This window comes from Helianthus annuus, chromosome 5 (genome assembly GCF_002127325.2).
Source record: "Helianthus annuus cultivar XRQ/B chromosome 5, HanXRQr2.0-SUNRISE, whole genome shotgun sequence".
In the NCBI taxonomy this organism is placed as follows: domain Eukaryota; kingdom Viridiplantae; phylum Streptophyta; class Magnoliopsida; order Asterales; family Asteraceae; genus Helianthus; species Helianthus annuus.
The window spans coordinates 135,177,328-135,183,509 of record NC_035437.2 but is presented as its reverse complement, the minus strand read 5'-3'; the positions used below and the strand labels follow the sequence as shown (position 1 = coordinate 135,183,509).

Below are 6,182 nucleotides of genomic sequence, written 5' to 3'. Positions count from 1 at the left end.
AGGTCCACACAAGCGTGTTTTCCCCTGGCCCACCCAAACACAAGAATATCAGCTGGTCGAAGAGTAGACCTCCGATCGAGCGGATCCGTCAGAAAGTTCACCGGAGCCTCCTTTTTTGCTGAAATCCCTGCCCGCTTTAAAATATCAAACAGAATATCCCTTACCAAATCATGCCTGTATTTAAAACCAGGCAACTCCTTACAATGAACCGCATGCTCGCCAAAAGTATCTAAACAAACCTTGTGGCAAACGGGGCAGGGCTCATCAACCGGAAACAGAGGGATCATTAGCCGGTACTTAAGGATTGCCCGGTATTCCACTGCCGACATGTGTTGGCCTAGTCCTTCAATGGGGATGACTGTCAGGAAATCTTGAGCATGAGGAGCCCGTAGACAATCGAACACGGCTTTTTGACGAGGGGATAGACTAAACTTCTCTCCCAAACTCTGGACAATTCTACTAAATAGGGCACTCGCCAAAGCATTCTGGGCTTTGGGGGGGGTGTCCTTATTAGAGAAACCGCCAATATCGAAATCCGGAAGGGACATGTGCATGCAATCCAACGCACACACATAATCGGAATCTAACCCGGCAATACTACTGTCCCGAAGAATGTGGTCCTGCAAACTCCAAGATTGCGCCCTCGATGCCACGAAAGCATACGTAGATACATCCTCAGCCGAACATAAACCCAAACCCCCAAAACGGGTCGGAAGGGATGCAAGCCTCCATTGAAGATCCCCAAAAAACGGACCCCCGCATACCACAATATCCTCGATAGCTCTCCGAAGGCCTTTATCAAAAACTGAAACAGCCTCCCCAACAAACGTGGGTTGGCACGTTCTGAGGCCGAACAAAAACTTAGCAACACCCATGCAAGAGCGCAGCAAGAGAAGCTCGTTTTGAGGGTCCCGCAGATGTGGAAGATAGCTCCTCAGATCCACTGCACAAGATGCCCTTTTCACGGCCAACCTACTAATAAAACCCGCATCCCGACTAACAGCGCCCCCGAGGAGTTTGACACCCGACACCGGCCTTCCAATCCCACTAGGAAACAAACCCTTTTGCACCTTAACTCCATTGCACGATGGCCAAAAAACTTCTGTTTTCTTGACATTAAGTTGAAGCCCCAAACAGGGCCCCTTAGTCCTGATGATTTCTAAAGCTTTAGCCACCTCTTTAGCATCTCCTATAATCGTACCATCATCCAAGTACCAAGCATGGAAGAGTAACTTGCATGTATCTCGTATCTGATGAATGAGGGGATGCAAAACTAAGGCAAAGAGAAGAGGCCCCAAGGGGTCTCCCTGCTGAACCCCAGTGGTGGACCAAATATGATCGTCTCCGACATATAATCTGGTCGGCTGTCCATATAGAAAATCCACCCATAAGGAAATGGATGGGCATCTGGTCCGAACTTCTGACAAAAGGGCGGTTCTATCCACCAGGTTGAAAGCATTAGAGAAATCAATAGTAATCATGGCCAACGACCCATCCGAGTGGAACACGTTTAAGAACCTGTTCGCACTATGGAGCACAGCCTCAGCCCCGCTAGGAATACCCACCCCAAATTGAAAATCACCGAGATATTTAGCCATCTCCTTCCCGACCCCCCTCATAGCCGCCTTAGAAACTAACCTCCTCCAAATTGCACCCACAGCAATAGGCCTTATCCCGTTGTTCGATTTTAGTAAGGGCGTGAGGGGCACGGAAGCAACAAACTCCGCCAAGACCCTAGGGCACCTCCCACCCAAGCACAAGTTGACCACCTCAGAAATAGCCTTAAGCAGCCCGCAAGCGATCACTGACCCCTCTCCACAAAGAGCATCCAAAATGTGTTGTGCCCTCAACCCATCCCTCCCACAAGAGGTCCCTTTGGGGAAGGATTTAATGCACCCAAGAACGTTATCAACATCCACAATAAGGGGTGGCTCCGATAGTAAGGACCCAGGCATAACCGGGGGAGGTAGGACAGGATGTTTAGCCACCAAAACTTTCATAGTATTCTCACCAAGAGGTGCAACCCCCGAAGAACATAAAACTTTCACCGCCACAGTGAAATGACCATCTGCAACTTTCCGTAAACATTGCTTAACGTTGGTGCCCACCCTAGAATTATTAGACCCATGGGGAGGCTCATTAGGGCGCGTAACCACCTCTGATGGTTCGGCAAAAAGTGATAGGATGAGTTCAGCAAAACCATCCCCATTGCCCCATGCAGCCAGGGCCCGCTGAATACTAAGACATTGTAAGGACTTCCTGTTCCCCGACCTGCGCTCCTGACGATTAGAAGGCCTGAAAATCCGCAATGTGCAATGTGCAATGTGGCAACAACAAAAGTCTCACCCACGCCTCAACAGACTCTGGCGTAGCCGCCACCTTGCACAAAGATGCCGTTAAAGCCTGGGAAAAGGCCATTCGGCAACTATGAGGGATGCTCTTAACTGTTTTGATGGGAAGAGAGAAGACACGATCAAGTAGACTCACGTCCACCCCCATACCTCCAAAAGAAACAATCTCCTTTCCAACATGAGACGTAGGAATCCCCACCACAAACTCCTCTGCATTTCCCGTAACCAACTTGAACCGTGCCACCCCATCTGCATGGTGGCACCCCCGACTGAGAGCATGTAAACACATACACTCCCCACATAACCATTGGCCAGAGACCTTAAGAGCCTCACCGACTGAAACAAACAAATCCCTATCCGTAGCTATGGCATCCCGCATGACCCACTTCTTGTCATCTGAAGACAAATGAAGCCGCTTGCTATGGGCCACCAATCTCGGGAACCCCTTAGCCCCAGCTTGTCCATCAGGGCAACAATGGAAGCTTTTAAAAGGGCACAACCAGACACCCCTTGAGGAACCAACAACCCCCTCCTCAAATGGAGCTCCACAAACAGTCAAAGCCCCAGACAAAACCCCCACTCCAGATTTGCTAAGAGCAATCACATTGTTGTTTGATATGATTTTGTGATTCTGTTATTAGATTCAATTCTATTTGTTTTGTTTTCCTATAATCTTATGGTTATTTTTTGTTCACTGGATATCCAACTCAACTATACTTTCTTTCTCCGTTACATGTTTTCAAATGAATTGATAGTAAAGAGACCAATAACTCAACCATGAAACCCCAAAAATTACACTTAAGTTTATTAGGATTTATCATTCTTACTTCATTGAACACATGCTTTACCAACAACAACATGTACCACCTTGACAAAAGGGTTCAGGATTCGGAACACAATATTTCAAACAATCATATTTAGCTGTGCATGAGGGAGGAGGACATATGTTCGTCCCGGGAGCTCCAACTCGACAAGATTTCCGAAAGCAATTTTCCCCGTCTACACCCAAAGGATGGCTAACTCCAACCACTGACAATGAAATTCATATAGTTAATAAACCTAGTATTTTTTAGTATATATATCTTTACTTGTTATTATAACTTATTATTTTATCATAAGTCATTATAAATTTTATAAACTTAATAAAAAATAGGAGAGTGAAAAAAAAAACAATTAAGTTTATATAACTAAAAAAACCATGATATAAGGAAGGATCAAATGAAAACTTCTTTTATCGCGAGAACTAACTAACAAAGCCTAAAAAACATACCAAATTTTTTTTACAATTTTTTTAAATTAAAAATCGCTATTTTTTATATATAAAAAACTTTTTTTTTTCAAAAAAAAAATTGTAATGCACATGTGTAATAATAATACATATGTGTAGTACACATACACATGTGTATTATTATACATGTGCACTACAAATTTATCAAATGAAAACTTCTTTTATCGCGAGAACTCGAGAACTAACTAACAAAGCCTAAAAAACATACCAATTTTTTTTTACAATTTTTTTATTAAAAATCGCTATTTTTTATATATAAAATTTTTTTTTTCAAAAAAAAAAAAAATTGTAATGCACATGTGTAATAATAATACATATGTGTAGTACACATACATATACACATGTGTATTATTATACATGTGCACTACAAATTTTTATTATTTTTTGGAAAAAAAGTTTTTTTTTTATACACAAAAATTAGCGAAAATTGGTAAAAAAAATTGGTATGTTTTTTAGGCTTTTTTTAGTTAGTTCTCGAGTTCTCGCGTTAACTAGTGGTTTTCATTTGAACATTCCTCTCATGATATATATATGCCCCCCATTTATTTATTTATTTTTTTTGTTATAGAGATATATAATTTCTATTAATGGATTTTATATCATCATTTATCCTATTTATACGGACATACATATATATTGGCGATGGATTACACTAAAAAAACCATGAAAACGTGAAAAAAGAAACAATTGAAGACTTATGGAATAGATATGATATACCTGTGGTGATTAGTAATGCAGTGACTATAACATACTTGAATGTAATGGCTTTCTCCATATGTGAATATAGAAAATCCTTCCCAAATTCACACTTGTGGGTGTTTGGAAATCGTTGGTTTGTGTTCTTTATATAAGGCTTTTAATTTATTATTGTAAAGATATTTATATAATTACTCGTAATGATATTTAGCTTAAAATCGTAAAAATATTAAATGATCTTATGAACTTAAATGTCTGAATCGTTCATAAAAGTTAAGAACTGAAGACAGAAACCGTAGTATTTAAGATGCCGCCGGCCATCATTCTAGTAACAGAACCCATTTGTCACTGACAGCCTGTAAGAAACTATTCAATTCAGTTAAATAATATACATTTATTTCAGATTTACTATTTGCTATTTACTATCTACAGCGGGTTGATAACCGTTTTCGAAATTTATTTTTCAATGTGGGGGCAAGAATGGAGGGAAGTTCACTACGGGACGAGAACCAACAGGAAACTAACTATATTCTTCGTAACAAACCTGCCGGGAGGTGGAGGGTTAAAGATGCGTACGTTGCAAAGAAACGTGACTTAAGAGGAAATTTTTTCGGTTTTATCCGATATGAAGGTGAGTTCGACGTGGGGGAGGTTCTAAAGAAGATGAACACGGTGACGATTTACGAAGCCAAGTTGTCTGTGTCTCTAGCTCGATTCAAAAAGGACCACCAGAAGGGAAACCCTCAGCCGGCTACAGGGGGGGGGGTAGTACAGGTCGCAGAACAAGGTTTACAGGAGAATGGAGCCCCAGGTTGCTCCTTACGTTGCACCGGTGTCGGACGGGAGGAAAATGGGGTTTGTTAATAACCAGAAAACATATAGAGATACGGTGGCCGGTTCATCGAGTACTAAGTCAGTAGTTGCAAACGATAAGTTACCAATGTACCCGAACCACTGTATGATGAGGTCGGTTCTTGTGGACACTATGGACATCCAGGCAATGGAAAGGATAAAACTGATGCTACTTGAAGCAGGTTTTGGTGAAAGTCCGATAAGTTATGTTGGGGGGCTAAGGCTACTAATAGTCTTCAAGGAGAAGAGGGTGGCATTGGATTTTATCAGAAGAAAGGATGAGGTCTGCGTGGGCTTGTGTTCGTCTGCTGTACTTTGGGAAGGACATGAGATGGGTTTTGAGTGGTTGGTATGGTTAAAAGTCCTAGGGGTTCCGATTCATCTTAGGGATAATTTAATCTATGATCGAATTGGAGAAACCTTCGGGAAAGTCGTTGGAAAATCGAAGTTTACTTGGCAGGATGCTAATAACTCATGCGGGTCAGTAGGGGTAGTGTTCAAAGAAAGACGAATCGACGAATATGTTGATGTGGTATGGCAGGGAGAACCTACAAAACATGGGTAACTTAAATAGAGAATCATGAGTTCAAAACGTTATTGCAATGCTTATCTTTGGTGAATATGGGGGATCAGGTTAACTCATCAGAGTCGGTTGCTCAGGAAGACGGAGATAAGGAGGAAGGGGAAATTCGGGACGACGGGGTTGTATCGCCGGAGAACGCTAACCGGGTAGAAGAGGAAACGTTGGTAGGGACGGAGGGAAACGAAAGGGCGGAACATGATCAGTGCGTGCATGGGAACTCCAATAACCTGCATGGTGAAGTGGATGTGGTTAAAGAAGGGGAACAGTGCCCTAGAATGGACGTTCACGCACCTGGGAATAATAATTTGTGGGTGGGTCTGGATAAGAGTGGGTTGGCTTTTAAGGTGGGTTTAAATGATGAAGTGGGCCCAGATGTAAGTTGTAGGTCTCGCAAGAGACCGAGGTGTACCCG

General features: G+C 42.4%; 1 long non-coding RNA gene across 1 annotated transcript; it reads right to left on the bottom strand.

Moving 5' to 3' along the window:
* Positions 1-3,099: 3,099 nt before the first annotated feature.
* LOC118492345 lies at positions 3,100-4,429 on the bottom strand. The gene is made up of 2 exons (XR_004893283.1): positions 4,357-4,429; positions 3,100-3,380 (listed from the first exon to the last, which is right to left on the bottom strand). It is a non-coding gene; the product is annotated as an uncharacterized LOC118492345 (long non-coding RNA).
* Positions 4,430-6,182: the final 1,753 nt, after the last annotated feature.